Below are 13,953 nucleotides of genomic sequence, written 5' to 3'. Positions count from 1 at the left end.
TGGTTTGAGCCAGTTAAGACTGTGGAGCTAAAGTATCTCACGTGGAAAGTGGTCATGCTGTTGGCCTTAGCTTCGGCTATGCGTGTGTCAGATATTGGCGGCTTTGTCATGTAAAAGCCCCTATCTGGTTTTCCAGATGGACAGGGCAGAATTGCGGTCTCGTCCGCAATTTCTGAAAAAGGTGGTGTCATCTTTTCATTTGAACCAACCTATTATGGTGCCTGCGGCTACTTGTGACTTGGAAGATTCCAAGTTGCTTGACGTAGTCCGGGCTTTGAAGAATTATGTAACCAGAACGGCTGTCGTCAGGAAGACTGACTCGCTGTTTATCCTGTATGCATCCAACAAAGTGGGTGCTCCTGCTTCAAAGCAAGCTATTGCTCGCTGGATCTGTAACACGATTCAGCAGGCTCATTCTGCGGCTGGATTGCTGCATCCAAAATCAGTGAAAGCCCATTCCACAAGGAAGGTGGGCTCTTCTTGGGCGGCTGCCCGAGGGGTCTCGGCATTACAGCTTTGCCGAGCTGCTACTTTGTCGGGTTCAAACACATTTGCAAAGTTCTACAAGTTTGATACCCTGGCTGAGGAGGACCTTGTGTTTGCCCATTCGGTGCTGCAGAGTCATCCGCACTCTCCCGCCCGTTTGGGAGCTTTGGTATAATCCCCATGGTCCTTACGGAGTCCCCAGCATCCACTAGGACGTTAGAGAAAATAAGCTTTTACTCACCGGTAAATCTATTTCTCGTAGTCCGTAGTGGATGCTGGGCGCCCGTCCCAAGTGCGGACTTCTTCTGCAATACTGGTATATAGTTATTGCTTAACAAAGGGTTATGGTTATGTAGCATCGGTTGAGTGATGCTCAGTTGTTGTTCATACTGTTAACTGGGTAAGTTTATCACAAGTTGTACAGTGTGATTGGTGTGGCTGGTATGAGTCTTACCCTGGATTCCAAAATCCTTTCCTTGTAATGTCAGCTCTTCCGGGCACAGTTTCCTTAACTGAGGTCTGGAGGAGGGGCATAGAGGGAGGAGCCAGTGCACACCAGATAGTACTAAATCTTTCTTTAGAGTGCCCAGTCTCCTGCGGAGCCCGCTATTCCCCATGGTCCTTACGGAGTCCCCAGCATCCACTACGGACTACGAGAAATAGATTTACCGGTGAGTAAAATCTTATTTTAGCTGACATTTAATAAATATGAGTCTACGCTGAGCTTGTTTAAAACATTTTGTATATTTCTTGAACAAAGCTGATCGTTTGGTCATAGGAGTTAACATCTAGTTACAGTAGTTGGTATTAACCAGTAATACCAACTACTGTAGTTGGTATTAATAATTGATTTAGAGATGGATGCTAATTGCACTTCCGCTAGTCTTTGTACTTTAATAGATTGTAGAATTCCTTCAACTGCAAATAGTATCCTAGAAAAATATGGGTGGTCTACTGTTTGCGGGCGGCCGGGCTCCCGACGACCAGCATACTGGCGCCGGAATCCCGACCGCAGGTATACCGACATCTTTTCTCCCTCTTGGGGGTCCGCGACCCCCCTGGAGGGAGAATATGTAGCGTAGCGTGCCACCGTGCTCACAGCGTGGTAAGTGCAGTGAGCCCGCAAGGGGCTCATTTGCGCTCGCCCAGCTGTCAGTATGCCGGCGGTCGGGATTCCGGCGCCGGTATGCTGGACGCCGGGAGCCCGGCCGCCGGCCTACCCTACTACATCCGAAAAATATATAGCAGGTCATTCATATAACCAGAACCCGCTCTGAATGTTGAATCTGTGAGTAACAAACCGTTGCAGATTAATCTGAGTGTTATACAGTTATTTGTGGATGTCTTCATAAATGTTTCATTTACACAGAAACAAAAACCGCCCTGCAACATTTAGGCCCAGTTATCATTAATAGATGTCCTGAGTACTGTGCTCCTTTCCCACTAGCCTGGAGGTGCTGATAGATCTGCTCATGTTTCCTGTGATAAGTGTGTGCACAGACAACACTTCAGTATTACAGACTACCAGCTCTATTATAGCCATGCCTCTTTTTTAACTAGATGAGAAAAGTTGGAATCTCAGCTGGAATCTCATTGCTTGCTATAAGTAATAAGTCAGTGATCAGTGTTTATGTTCTAGCAATAGAGGATGTTTGTATCCACGTATCACAAAGCTGTATAGTACAGTAATTCTCAATAGAAGATGGAACGTTAACCTTGGTTTCTCATACGTCCTAGAGGATGCTGGGAACTCCAAAAGGACCATGGGGTATAGACGGGATCCGCAGGAGACATGGGCACACTATAAGACTTTGAATGGGTGTGAACAGGCTCCTCCCTCTATGCCCCTCCTCCAGACCTCAGTTAGACGTTGTGCCCAGAGAGACTGGACACACACTAGGGGAGCTCTCCTGAGTTTCTCTGAAAGACTTTGTTAGGCTTTATTATTTTCAGGGAGACCTGCTGGCTACAGGCTCCCTGCTTCGTGGGACTGAGGGGAGAGAAGTCAGACCTACTTCTTCTGAGTTCAAGGGCTCTGCTTCTTAGGCTACTGGACACCATTAGCTCCAGAGGGTCTGATCACTTGGTTCGCCTAGCTGCTCGTTCCCAGAGCTGCGCCGTCACCCCCCTCACAAAGCCAGAAGAAAGAAGCAGGGTGAGTATTAGAAGAACAAGAAGACTTCAGAGACGGCAGAAGACATCAGATCCCGGAGGTACCGCGCAGTGGTCGCGCTGCGCGCCATTGCTCCCACACACACAGGTGGCACTACATGGGTGCAGGGCGCAGGGGGGGCGCCCTGGGCTGCAATATACCTCTTGGCTGTGACCTGGCAAAGTAATATACAGTGCTTAGGCACTGTATAATGACCCCCGCCAGTATAAAAATATTCAAAAATATCGTGACTGAAGCGCGCCGAGAAGGGGGCGTGGCTTAGCCCTCACAATTCTCTACAGCGCCATTTTCTCCTCACAGAGGTGCTGGGCCCGCCAAAACACTGCAAAACAGTTACCAGTGAAAAATGAAGGGGGGCACAGTTATTTAGTGCAGTAATAGGCATGAAGCACTATATATATATATATATATATATATATATATATATATATGTATGTGTGTGTGTGTGTGTGTATGTATGTATGTATGTATGTATGTATGTATGTGTGTGTGTATATATATATATATATAATGGTCATGTGTAAAGTGAGTTGCTTAAAATTTCTGTGTTTTCCCTGTCAGAAATATGCCCTTTTTAACAATGTTGGTGGGGGTTTAGTACACGTGTGTCGACATGTGTGAGTGCTCTACCACAAACAATTAAGTGTCAGTAGTGTAAGCTTTTCTAAAGTACACACTGTTTGGGAGACACAGACGTATGTGGGTGACCCTGTCGGCACTAACTATTAGCACTGGGTGTACAATAATGTAAAAAACCTATACCTGTATGTTTATATATGTATGGTACGTTTGCATTGAGCTGTAGCTCGAGTACAACAGTATTTGTGGGGGCGTCCTAGTGAACTTAGATATATGTTTCCCTCAGACCCCTCGGGGTCACAAAAATGTTATTTTGCCCAGTTACTACTCCCTGTTGTCAACACGAATACTGTGTTCTATGTCGGCCATAATGTTTCCTGATTAGATCCTTAGATCCGCAACATTGGCATTCAGTACATGTTCATACACATTCAGAACACATTAATGTCACTAGGGACCCTGATGGGGATCCGGTTTGAAGATCGACAGTGTCTAGGTCGACAATGTTTAGGTCGACCACTATAGGTCGACATGGATGGAAGGTCGACAGGGTTTCTAGGTCGACATGTGCTAGGTCGACAGGTCTAAAGGTCGACATGAGTTTTTCACTTTTTTTCTTTTTTTAAATTTTTTCATACTTAACGATCCACGTGGACTACGATTGGAACGGTAAAGTGTGCCGAGCGAAGCGGTAGCGGAGCGAAGGCACCATGCCCGAAGCATGGCGAGCGAAGCGGTGCACTAATTTGGGATCCCGGTCACTCTACGAAGAAAACGACACCAAAAAAAAAAAAATTCCTCATGTCGACCTTTAGACCTGTCGACCTAGCACATGTCGACCTAGAAACCCTGTCGACCTTCCATCCATGTCGACCTAGTGACTGTCGACCTATAGTGGTCGACCTAAACATTGTCAACCTAGACACTGTCGATTTGATGAACCACACCCACCCTGATGTTCCTGACAGATTATATATATATATATATATATATATATATATATGAGATGTATATATAGATGTGTGTGTGTGTGTGTGTGTGTGTGTGTGTGTGTGTGTATATATATATATATATGTGTGTGTGTGTGTATTTAAATGTGTACATTTATATTACAGTTTATTATGAATGCTGAGGTAAAGCTATTCCTTCTCATGTGCTGGTCGCTCTATTGATGAAGCTATAGGTCAGCCGTGACAAGATAGTCTCGAATCCTCACGAGGAGTCCGAGTGTTTATTCTTCTCCCGCCGTGGATAGAATAAAGTGAATGTCAAACCCCTGGTCTGCACGGGGCCCTGTCACAAAGGATCGTATACAGGAAGCTAAGTGATATTTTACTTATATGCTTTGATGATGTTTGCATTACATACGCATGGGGGAGTGCTTGTATTCAGAAATGGTCGGTTACCTTGTTATCCGATATAATTATCCTGGGGAGAAATGGGATATTCCTTGGGTCTTATCTAGTACATTGCAGCTTGCTGCCGTGCGACTACTAGAGGTATGCGCTGACTCCGAGAAATACGGGGGGTATCTTCCCTATGCAGGGATAATCTGGTTTGGGGATGACTTGGTTAAGTTGATCTCGCCAGGTACCACTGGTAAGTCTACCTTCTTGTGCTATGTTCCATCACAAAGGTTGGTGACGCATTTGTTGTGGGATGCAGTCATTTTGATCGGTTGGATACCGTTGTTATTCCCCTTCTTTGTAGGGAGAGGGAGGTGAAAAGGTAGGCAGCCGTTTCAACTTCACAGAACCTGATATCGTCCTCTGTGTCTACCAACCGCAGGTCACTGGGTCTGTCTTGCTGGAGCCCACACCGGTGGGAACTCGTCTAATACTCTTCAGTCAGTCCTAGAATGGACTTGACACAGTGAGTTAAGAATAGAGTTCAAAGGGGGACATACTCGAGTTGTCCAAATGATTCCCCTCACTGAATTTTCAAATAGATCTTAACGATTCTCCTCGGAAGAGATAGTATGCGACGCCTTACAAGAGTTGGGTCAGGATCAGGACATTGTCCTGCTGTCCCTGTCACACAAAAAAAAAAAGCTGTTATTCAAGCTTTTTCGTGCTTCTGAACCAGGACAGCTCGGTCAGAACAATTTCATAAAAGATTTCTACTCAAGAAAATGAACTACAAGATGGAATCTCTCAAGGCAGGGATCTCCAACCTGTAAGAGAAGAGAAGAGAGGGTTTAAATGCGGTCATCCGCATTAAGCTTACCTAGTTTTGCTATTCAGGATTGTCATTGCCATTTCACCGGAGTGATAGCAGTATGATGGTTTTCCTTCTATAGTAAGAACCATTATTATCCTGTACTGGGACGCTCTCCTTACTACGGCGAGGTCAAGAAACAAGTGGTACAATTCGTTGTTTCTCTCTGACAGTTCTTCAACACAAAGAATCGCTGTTGATCCCTCCGACGCAGAGGTCGGAGTTAGAAATAAGATTAGATACTGATCTGTTAAGAGTTTGGTTTTTTCCTGTGTAAAGAGATCTGATGATCCAGAGTCGGATCAGATTTACAACAAGGTAAACCCGTCAATACGTTCTGTTGATGCAGAAGATGGTTGCGGCCTACGAGGCTATTCAGTGAGCAGGTCAAATGCCAGAGTTGGTTTTGCGGGACCAGTTGGACAGGTGGTCTGGGTCTTACCTGCACATGCATCGGAAAATAATCCTATTTTCTCTTTCATCCATCTGGGGGACGCTGCGCCGTTACTTGTGGGTTAGAGGTGTGTGGTTGTGGAGTTTGGCACAGAACTATTAAAACCTGACTCCTCCCCCCTCTAACCCCTCCCATCTCCTTCCTGCCTAGCCAGCACCTCAGTTTTAGTTTTGTGCCTGTGGAGTACAGACACAGTTCTTTTCTTTCTCCTTAGATAGTGAGGTTTTTATTATCTTTGGACTTTTTCTGAAGTACCTAGTCCCTATTTACAGGTGGCAGGTACTGCTGGAGTGGATTTAGTTAGATTTGTTCCACTCTGCGCTGCCGCTGGAGGCCACCACACTCCGGTCACTGGGGCCTCGTTCTACTCTAGACAGGATGCGGCAGGGATAAGGTACACAGCCACAATCTGTCACTGACAGTATTGGGCTGTCCCCTCTATTACTATTTCTATATTTGTACTTTTATCACAGCCTCCCTGTACACTACTACCGCCCGCGTGCGCCCCCCTTCCCCTTCCACCTCCTCTTCTCCAACACGGGCCTCGTTCCGGGGCTGGACATTCAGCTTTATTTGGGGGGGTTTACTGTCAGGGGCTGTGGTAGTGTTACTGATCAGGGCCGGGAGAGTGGTGTCGCGCACCCCGGAGCTTACATGCAGTTGCCGTACAAGCCGCTCTGTATAGCGGTGCGCGGGAGAGACTGACGTCCGTTTAGTAGTCTCTCCCTGTAAGCAGCCGTGGCTATTACATAATTGTACAGGGACGGCTTCCCGCCCTGCTCTGCCACTCGCGCGCTCCCCTCCAGCATACAGAGGGCTCCGGGCGGCATCTTCTCCTACTCTACTGACCAGAGGACGCTGTACTACTCAACACGGAGATACAGCTATTCTCAGGGGAAGTTTCTATTAGAAGCAGCAGCATTTCTCACTTTGTCTTCTCAAATGGGGATCAGCTAACTGCAAGTATATTTATGTTTTTTTTTGTTTCTCTAGCTATAGTGTGAGATAAGTCATCCCCTTTGGTGTCACTAGCATTGTGGGTTCACTGCTAGGTCACTGTTATAGGGGATTTATAGTGCATTTATAGCCCTCTTAAACATTGGTTTATTTTTCTTGTTCAAGGGAGGTTCCACAGATCAGTCTATACCTCCATGGGCTAAGAACATGGTGGATGCCATTTCTAAATTGCGTCAATCTAGATCGGTGACTGAGTCCGGTCAGACTCGGGTGGAGCCTCTGTGGGCTCAGATTATGGGCAAGACATATTATGGGCGGACGCGAATACCCTATGTGCTTCATGCTCTGGTGCATCTGTGGTGGACCAACAGGGAGGTTCCGCGGATCAGACTATGCCTCTTAGGGCCAGGAACATCCGGTGTGGACTCAAAATCTGGGCAGATGTCTTGCTGATTTACCTCAATCCCTAAACAAGTTTGTAAACTCTGCCGGCAGTTCTTCGGCTGAAAAAAAAAACGGCCACAGCCGTTGCCCACTATAACTTTCTGGGGGAGGAGTTGGAGTCATTCCCGTTGGAGGATGGGGAAGTAGACCCAGAGTGGGACGAGGTTTCGGTCTGGGAAGATGATTTTTCTACTAGCTCAGGTGTTAGATTGCTGATAGACACCATCCGTCAGACTCTTAATAACAGGGATGTTTTAAAGGAGCCCTGGCTTAAGCCGGATTCTCGTTTCCAAGCCCCTAAGAAATTAAAAATTTCTATATCCTTTTACAGAGGAGAGGATATGAGATTTTGGGAAACAGCCCCAAAAGTAGACGCTCCCATTTCACATTTAGCAGGAGCTACGGTTATTTCTTCTGTACAGTCTGTGACGTTGAAAGATCCTACAGATAGGAAGATTGAAACAATGCCTAAATCTGTTTTCTTTATCACAATTCTAGCTGGCGCTTGGGTCCTCAAGGTCGCGGATGACTGACTAGCACAGGTCATATCGGGAATGCAGTCTGACTATCCATCGGACATTCAATTAGCAGAACAGATTTCGGAGGCTCTTACTTATGTGGGTGAGGCCTTGGTTGATTCTGCTGCGCTACAATCTCGTATTTCTGCCTTGACCATGACAGCAAGATGGTCTCTATGGCTTCGGGTTTGGAATGCCGATTTTGACTCCAAACAGACCTTGTCGGCGGTACCCTTTAAAGGTGAGTTCTCTTTAGGTCGGAATCAAAGAAGATTATTTCAGATGCTACAGGAGGGCAAGAGCCCTTTCTACCAGTTGCTTCTCCGAAACCGAATACTACAAGGTTTCGGTCCTTTCGTATACAGGGCAGAGGTAGTTTCCACTCCTTTCATGCTTTCTCCAGATACCCACGAAGAGAGGCATTCAGTGGTAGAAGTAAACCTGCCGACAAACCTACTGCATGATGGTTCACGATCTCCGGAGGGATCAGTGACGGTTGGGGCTCGGTTTCTACAGTTCAAAGAAGTGTGGCTCCTGTCGAAACCAGATCGGTGGGTGACGGAGGTCATATCCAGAGGATATATGTTAGATCTCGAGGAACCAGTCCCATATCGTGTGTTCATCACTCCTCTTCCAGGCGGTCCCTCCAGACGTCGAGCTCTTCGTCATGCAACAGCCACTCTTTTACGAAATTAAGTTATTCTTCTAGTTCCCGCTCAGCAGAGAGGTCGGGGATTTTACTCGTGGACAAACTGGACGGTTCATTTCTACCCAAAAGTTCAAGATGGAATCCATCCGCTCGATTATCGTCGCCATGGAACCAGGGTGATATTTGGCCTCATTAGACATAGGACGCCTATCTGCTTGTTTCTATTTGGACGGGTCATCAATCTCTTCTGAGATTCGCAGTCGACCTTCACATTTTCAGTTTCAGGCTCTTCCCTTTGGTATATCTACGGCTCCTCGGGTATTCACAAAGGTCATGGGCCATGTGGTGGCAGTGTCAGGGAGTCAACATTACTCTATATTTGGATGATCTGTTGATCAAGGCCCGTCAGAGTTGATTCTTCACCAGAACTTGCGTTTCACAATAGAGACTCTACAGTCATTCGGATGAATAATAAATTGTCCGAAGTCGTCTTTGCTTCCTTCCCAGAAAATTATGTTTTTGGGACTCTTATTCGACGCCAACAACCAGAAAGTGGTTCTTCCTCAGGACAAGATTCAGGACATACAGTCCAGAATTCGAGCACGGCTGCATTTACCGGTGGTTTCGGTTCTCAGATGCATGCAGGTGTTAGGCAAGATGGTGGCAACCTTCGAGGCAGTTTCATATGCCAAGTTTCGTGCTCGACCCCTTCAGGCTCAGATCTGTTGGACTCTGACAGGGCCTCATTTCGAATTACAGCTGGTCCGCTTGTCTATAGAGACTCGTCAGTCGCTTCGCTGGTGGCTTCACAGTTCCATTTTGACCAAAGTAGTTCCGTCCACAAGTTGGTCTTGGGTGATGGTCACCACAGACGCCAGCCTCAGAGGTTGGGGGGCGGTGTTTCAGACTCATCACTTTCCAGGGCTCTGGACCAGTCAAGAGTCAAAGTTGCAGATCAACATCTCACAGTTGAGGACAATCCGGTATGCACCACTTCGGATTCAAACCATGGTTCAGGGTCATCCAGTGCGGATTCAGTCCGACAACGCCACAGCAGTGGCTTACATAAACAAGCAAGGAGGCACTCGAGGCTGCTCCGCCAGGAAAGAAGTCGCTCAGATTCTCACATGGGCGGAACATTGGGTTCCGGCCATATCCGCGATTCACATTCCAGGAATCGAGAACTGGGAAGCGGTTTCTTAAGCCGTCACACGGTGCATCCGGGAGAGTGGGAGCTTCACCAGGAGGTGTTTCTGACTCTAGTAGCCCGGTGGGGGATGCCCGATGTAGATTGGATGGCGTCTCGTCTCAACAACTAACTTCCTCTCTACGGGTCACGTACTTATGACCCTCCAGCAGTTCTAATCGATACACTGACAGCGCCGTGGCACATTCAACTGGGATATGTGTTTCCACCGTTGTCACTGATTCCACGTCTGCTTCAACGCATTCAGAGAGAAGGTCTTCCTATCATTCTGGTGGCCCCAGATTGGCCACGCTGACAGTGGTACACTTTTCTGCGCAATATGGTCGTCGAGTAACCATTCCGACTCCCTCTGCGTCCAGATCTTCTGATTCAGGGACCATGTCACCACTCAGGTTGGGTTGGCTGGCTTTGACGGCTTGGTTCTTGAATCCAACATTTTAAGGGAAAAGAGATTTTTCTCACTCTGTTGTGTAAACGATGATTCAGGCTAGAAAGCCTGTGACTTATGGAATTTACCACAGAGTGTGGCGTATTTACATTGATTGGTGTGAAAGGCGTGGTTTAACACCGGATTTGTTTAGAGTCCCTCGTCTGTTATCCTTCCTTCGGGAAGGTCTCAATAAGGGTCTGAGACTTTCTTCACTAAAGGGTCAAGTTTCTGCCTTGTCGGTTCTTTTTCAAGGCTATCATTCCAGAAGTTCAGACGTTCCTTCAGGGAGTTCTTCGGATTCAGCCAACTTTTGTTCCTCCGGTTCCTCTCTGGGAATTTAACTTAGTCCTTACGACTCTTCGGAAATCTCCATTTGATTCTTTGGAATCTGTAGAATTGCGGTATCTAACGTTCAAAAGTTGTCTTCCTATTGGCAATTTCCTCCGCAAGACGAGTATCTCAATTGGCATCTCTTTTTTTTTTTTTTCAGACCAACCTTGTTGATGTTTCATGATGACCGGGTGGCTCTGCGAACAAAACCTTCCTTCCGAAAGTTGTGTCAGCATTTCATCTAAATCAGGACATTGTCCTTCCAGCGTTTACTCCTTCTCCTTCCGGGGAGGATTCCCATTTGGCTCTCTTAGATATGCTTAGGGCCTTACGGATTTATTTATCTCGTACGGATCCTATCTGTCGTACGGATGCATTGTTGGTTTTTAATTGATGTGCCCAAACGAGATTGGCCTGCTTCCAAGAACGCAGTGGCTCGTTGGGTTACTTCGGCCATCAAACCGTCTTCTGATGTTTCAGTTTCTGACTCAATTCCAGCTCATTCGGGTTGGAGCTTCTTGGGCTGCTCGCGGGGGGGCATCTATTGAGCAGCTGTGTAGAGCGACGACCTGGCCGTCTGTGTATACGTTTCAAAAAGTTTTTACCTTTTTCATACTTTCGGTTTGGAGACTGCCTCTGCTGGGCGTCAAATTTTACGGACGGCTATGCCGTCTACTTCTCCCTCCTCTCATTAGCTCGCTTTGGGAAATCCCACAAGTAACGGCGCAGCGTCCCCCAGATGGATGAAAGAGAAATAGGTATTTTTGTTTACTTACCGTAAAATCTCTTTCTCTGATTCCATCTGGGGGACGCTGCGATCCCTCCCATATGTTTGTCTGGTTTAACCAGTTAATTTTTTTCGGTCTATCTCCTTTGGCTTGGCTAAACGTTAACTGAGGTGCTGGCTAGGCAGGAAGGAGATTAGAGGGGGGAGAAGTCAGGTTTTAATAGTTCTGTGCCAAACTCCACAACCACACACCTCTAACCCACAAGTAACGGCGCAGCGTCCCCCAGATGGAATCAGAGAACGAGATTTTACGGTAAGTAAACAAAAATCCCTATTTCCAGGACCAGGATATATCTCCTGTGACGGCTTCACAGTTCTCACCTACTAGAGGGACAAAAGTTCGGTATCTAGGATTAGATCCTGGGGTCCATGGATACAAGTCTCCGAGGCTGGGGAGCAGTCTTTCCAGGGGAAGAGTTTCCAGGGGGAAAGGATCAAGCCGGGAAGCTTGTCTGCAATAAGCATTCTTGGATTAAGAGCTATTTACAATGGAACATCTTCTTCGTGTTCTGCCCGTCTTATTTCTGTTGTACGACTAAACAGCAATGGCGTAAGTAAGCCGCTAGGGCGGAACAAGGTGCAAGGCGCAAAAGTTTTCGAGGAGCGGAAAGGCATGTAAACGCTCTGTTAGAGGTCGTCGTTCCGGGTGAAGACAACAGAGAAATAGACTTCCTCAGCAGACACGATCTCCTTCCAGAAGAGTAGGGTCTTCATCAAGATGTTTTCACAGAAGTGACAAGTCTTTGGGGAATTCCTCGATTAGACATGATGGCGTCTCGCCTCAACATGAAACTTCAGGGATATTGTTACAGGTCAAGGGACACTCAAGCTATAGTGGTGGTCGCTCTCGTGACACCTTGGGTGTTTCAGTCGGTCTATGTGTTCCCTCCACTTTCACTCTTTCCGAAGGTGATAAACATAGAAAAACAAAGGTTCAGGCGATCCTCATTGTTCCGGTCTAGCCAAGGAGGGCTTGGTATCCAGATCTTCACGACTTACTCATAGAAGATCCTTGGCCTCTTCCTTTGCAAGAGGACCTGTTACAACAAGGACTAGGCATCTATCACGACTTACCGGGGCTGCGTTTGACGGCTTGGCAGTTGAACGCCATAACCTAGCCTGAAAGGATATTCCCAGTGAAGCCATTCCCACATTGCTTCAGGCTAGGAACGAAGTAATGGCGAAGCTTTACCACCGTATTTGGAGGAAGTATGTGTCTTGGTGTGAATCCAAGAAGGCTCCTACGGAAGATTTTCAGCTGGGTCGTTTTCTCCAATTTTTGCAAGCAGGTGTGGATGCAGGCCTATAGTTAGGCTCCATTACAGTGCAAATTTCGGCCTTCTCAATTTTCTTTAAATAAGAATTGGTCAACTTCCCAGAAGTTCAGACTTTCGTGAGAGGGGTGCTGCACATCCAGCCTCCATTGTGCCCCAGTGGCACCAGGGGACCTTAACGTGGTGTTGTAGTTTCTTATGTCACACTGGTTGGAACCTTTACGAAAGGTTGGGTAAAAAATTCTCACTTGGTAAGTGGCCATGCTATTGGTCTTGGCGTCCGCAAGGTGGGTGTCGAAATTGGGGGCTTTGTCTCACAAGAGCCCTATTTGATGTGGATAGAGCAGATTTGAGTACTCGGCAACAACAATTCTGCCAAAAGTGGTTTTCTGCATTTCGCAGAAACCAGCCTATTGTGGTGCCTGGGGCTATTTAAGCCTTGGCTGATTCGAAGTCTCTCGATGTAGTCAGAGCTTTGAATATTTATGTCGCCAGAGCGGCTCAGATTGGGGAAACGGTCGCTCTGTTTATCCTGTATGCTCCCACAATAGTGGGGCCCCTGCTTCTAAGCAGTCTGTTACATGTTGGATCTGTGATACGATTCGGCATGCTCATTCTACGGCTGGATTACCGGTACCGAAGTCTGTGAAGGCCCATTCTACCAGGTCGGTTGGCTCTTCTTGGGGCAGATGCCCGAGGAGTCTCGGCAGTTCAACTTTGCAGAGCGGCTACTTGGTCGGGTTCAAACACTTTTTATCAGTTCTACAAGTTTGATACCCTGGCTGATGAGGATCCCATGTTTGCTCAGTCGGTGCTGCAGAGTCGTCCGCACTCTCCCGCCTGGTCTGGAGCTTTGGTATAGACCCCATGGTCCTTTTGGAGTCTCCAGCATCCTCTAGGACGTATGAGAAAATAGGATTTTAATACCTACCGGTAAATCCTTTTCTCTTAGTCCGTAGAGGATGCTGGGCGCCCGTCCCAGTGCGTACTATATCTGCAGCTATTGGTTGTCGTTAAACTCAAGTGGTGTTTCTTTTCAGTCAAGTCTGTTGCTGACGTTATTCATGCCATGGCATGCGGTATGTGTTTATTGGTCGTGTTTACACACAGGTTGTGTTACATTTTGGGCAGTATATTGCTGTATGTTTTTTCCATGCCGTCAGCTTGTGTTCTATTGAATGCCACGTTCTGCAGCATGTTCGAGGTGTGAGATGGTATGGCACTCACCGTGTTTAAACAATAAATTCTTTGCTCAAAATGTCTGTCTCCCTGGGCACAGTTTTCTAACTGAGGTCTAGAGGAGGGGCATAGAGGGAGGAGCCAGTTCACACCCATTCAAAGTCTTATAGTGTGCCCATGTCTCCTGCGGATCCCGTCTTTAACCCATGGTCCTTTTGGAGTCCCCAGCATCCTCTACGGACTATGAGAAAAGGATTTACCGGTAGGTA

The 13,953-nt window shown here is 47.0% G+C and overlaps 1 protein-coding gene across 3 annotated transcripts in view; it reads left to right on the top strand.

Moving 5' to 3' along the window:
• The window catches only part of ATM (ATM serine/threonine kinase), a 434,777-nt gene that overhangs the window by 272,830 nt on the left and 147,994 nt on the right, over nt 1-13,953 (top strand). The gene's annotated exons all lie outside the window — the stretch shown is intronic.

The sequence above is a fragment of the Pseudophryne corroboree genome, chromosome 2, assembly GCF_028390025.1.
Source record: "Pseudophryne corroboree isolate aPseCor3 chromosome 2, aPseCor3.hap2, whole genome shotgun sequence".
In the NCBI taxonomy this organism is placed as follows: Eukaryota; Metazoa; Chordata; class Amphibia; order Anura; family Myobatrachidae; genus Pseudophryne; species Pseudophryne corroboree.
The sequence above is the reverse complement of the archived record's forward strand: the minus strand, read 5'-3'. Positions and strand labels throughout refer to the sequence as shown.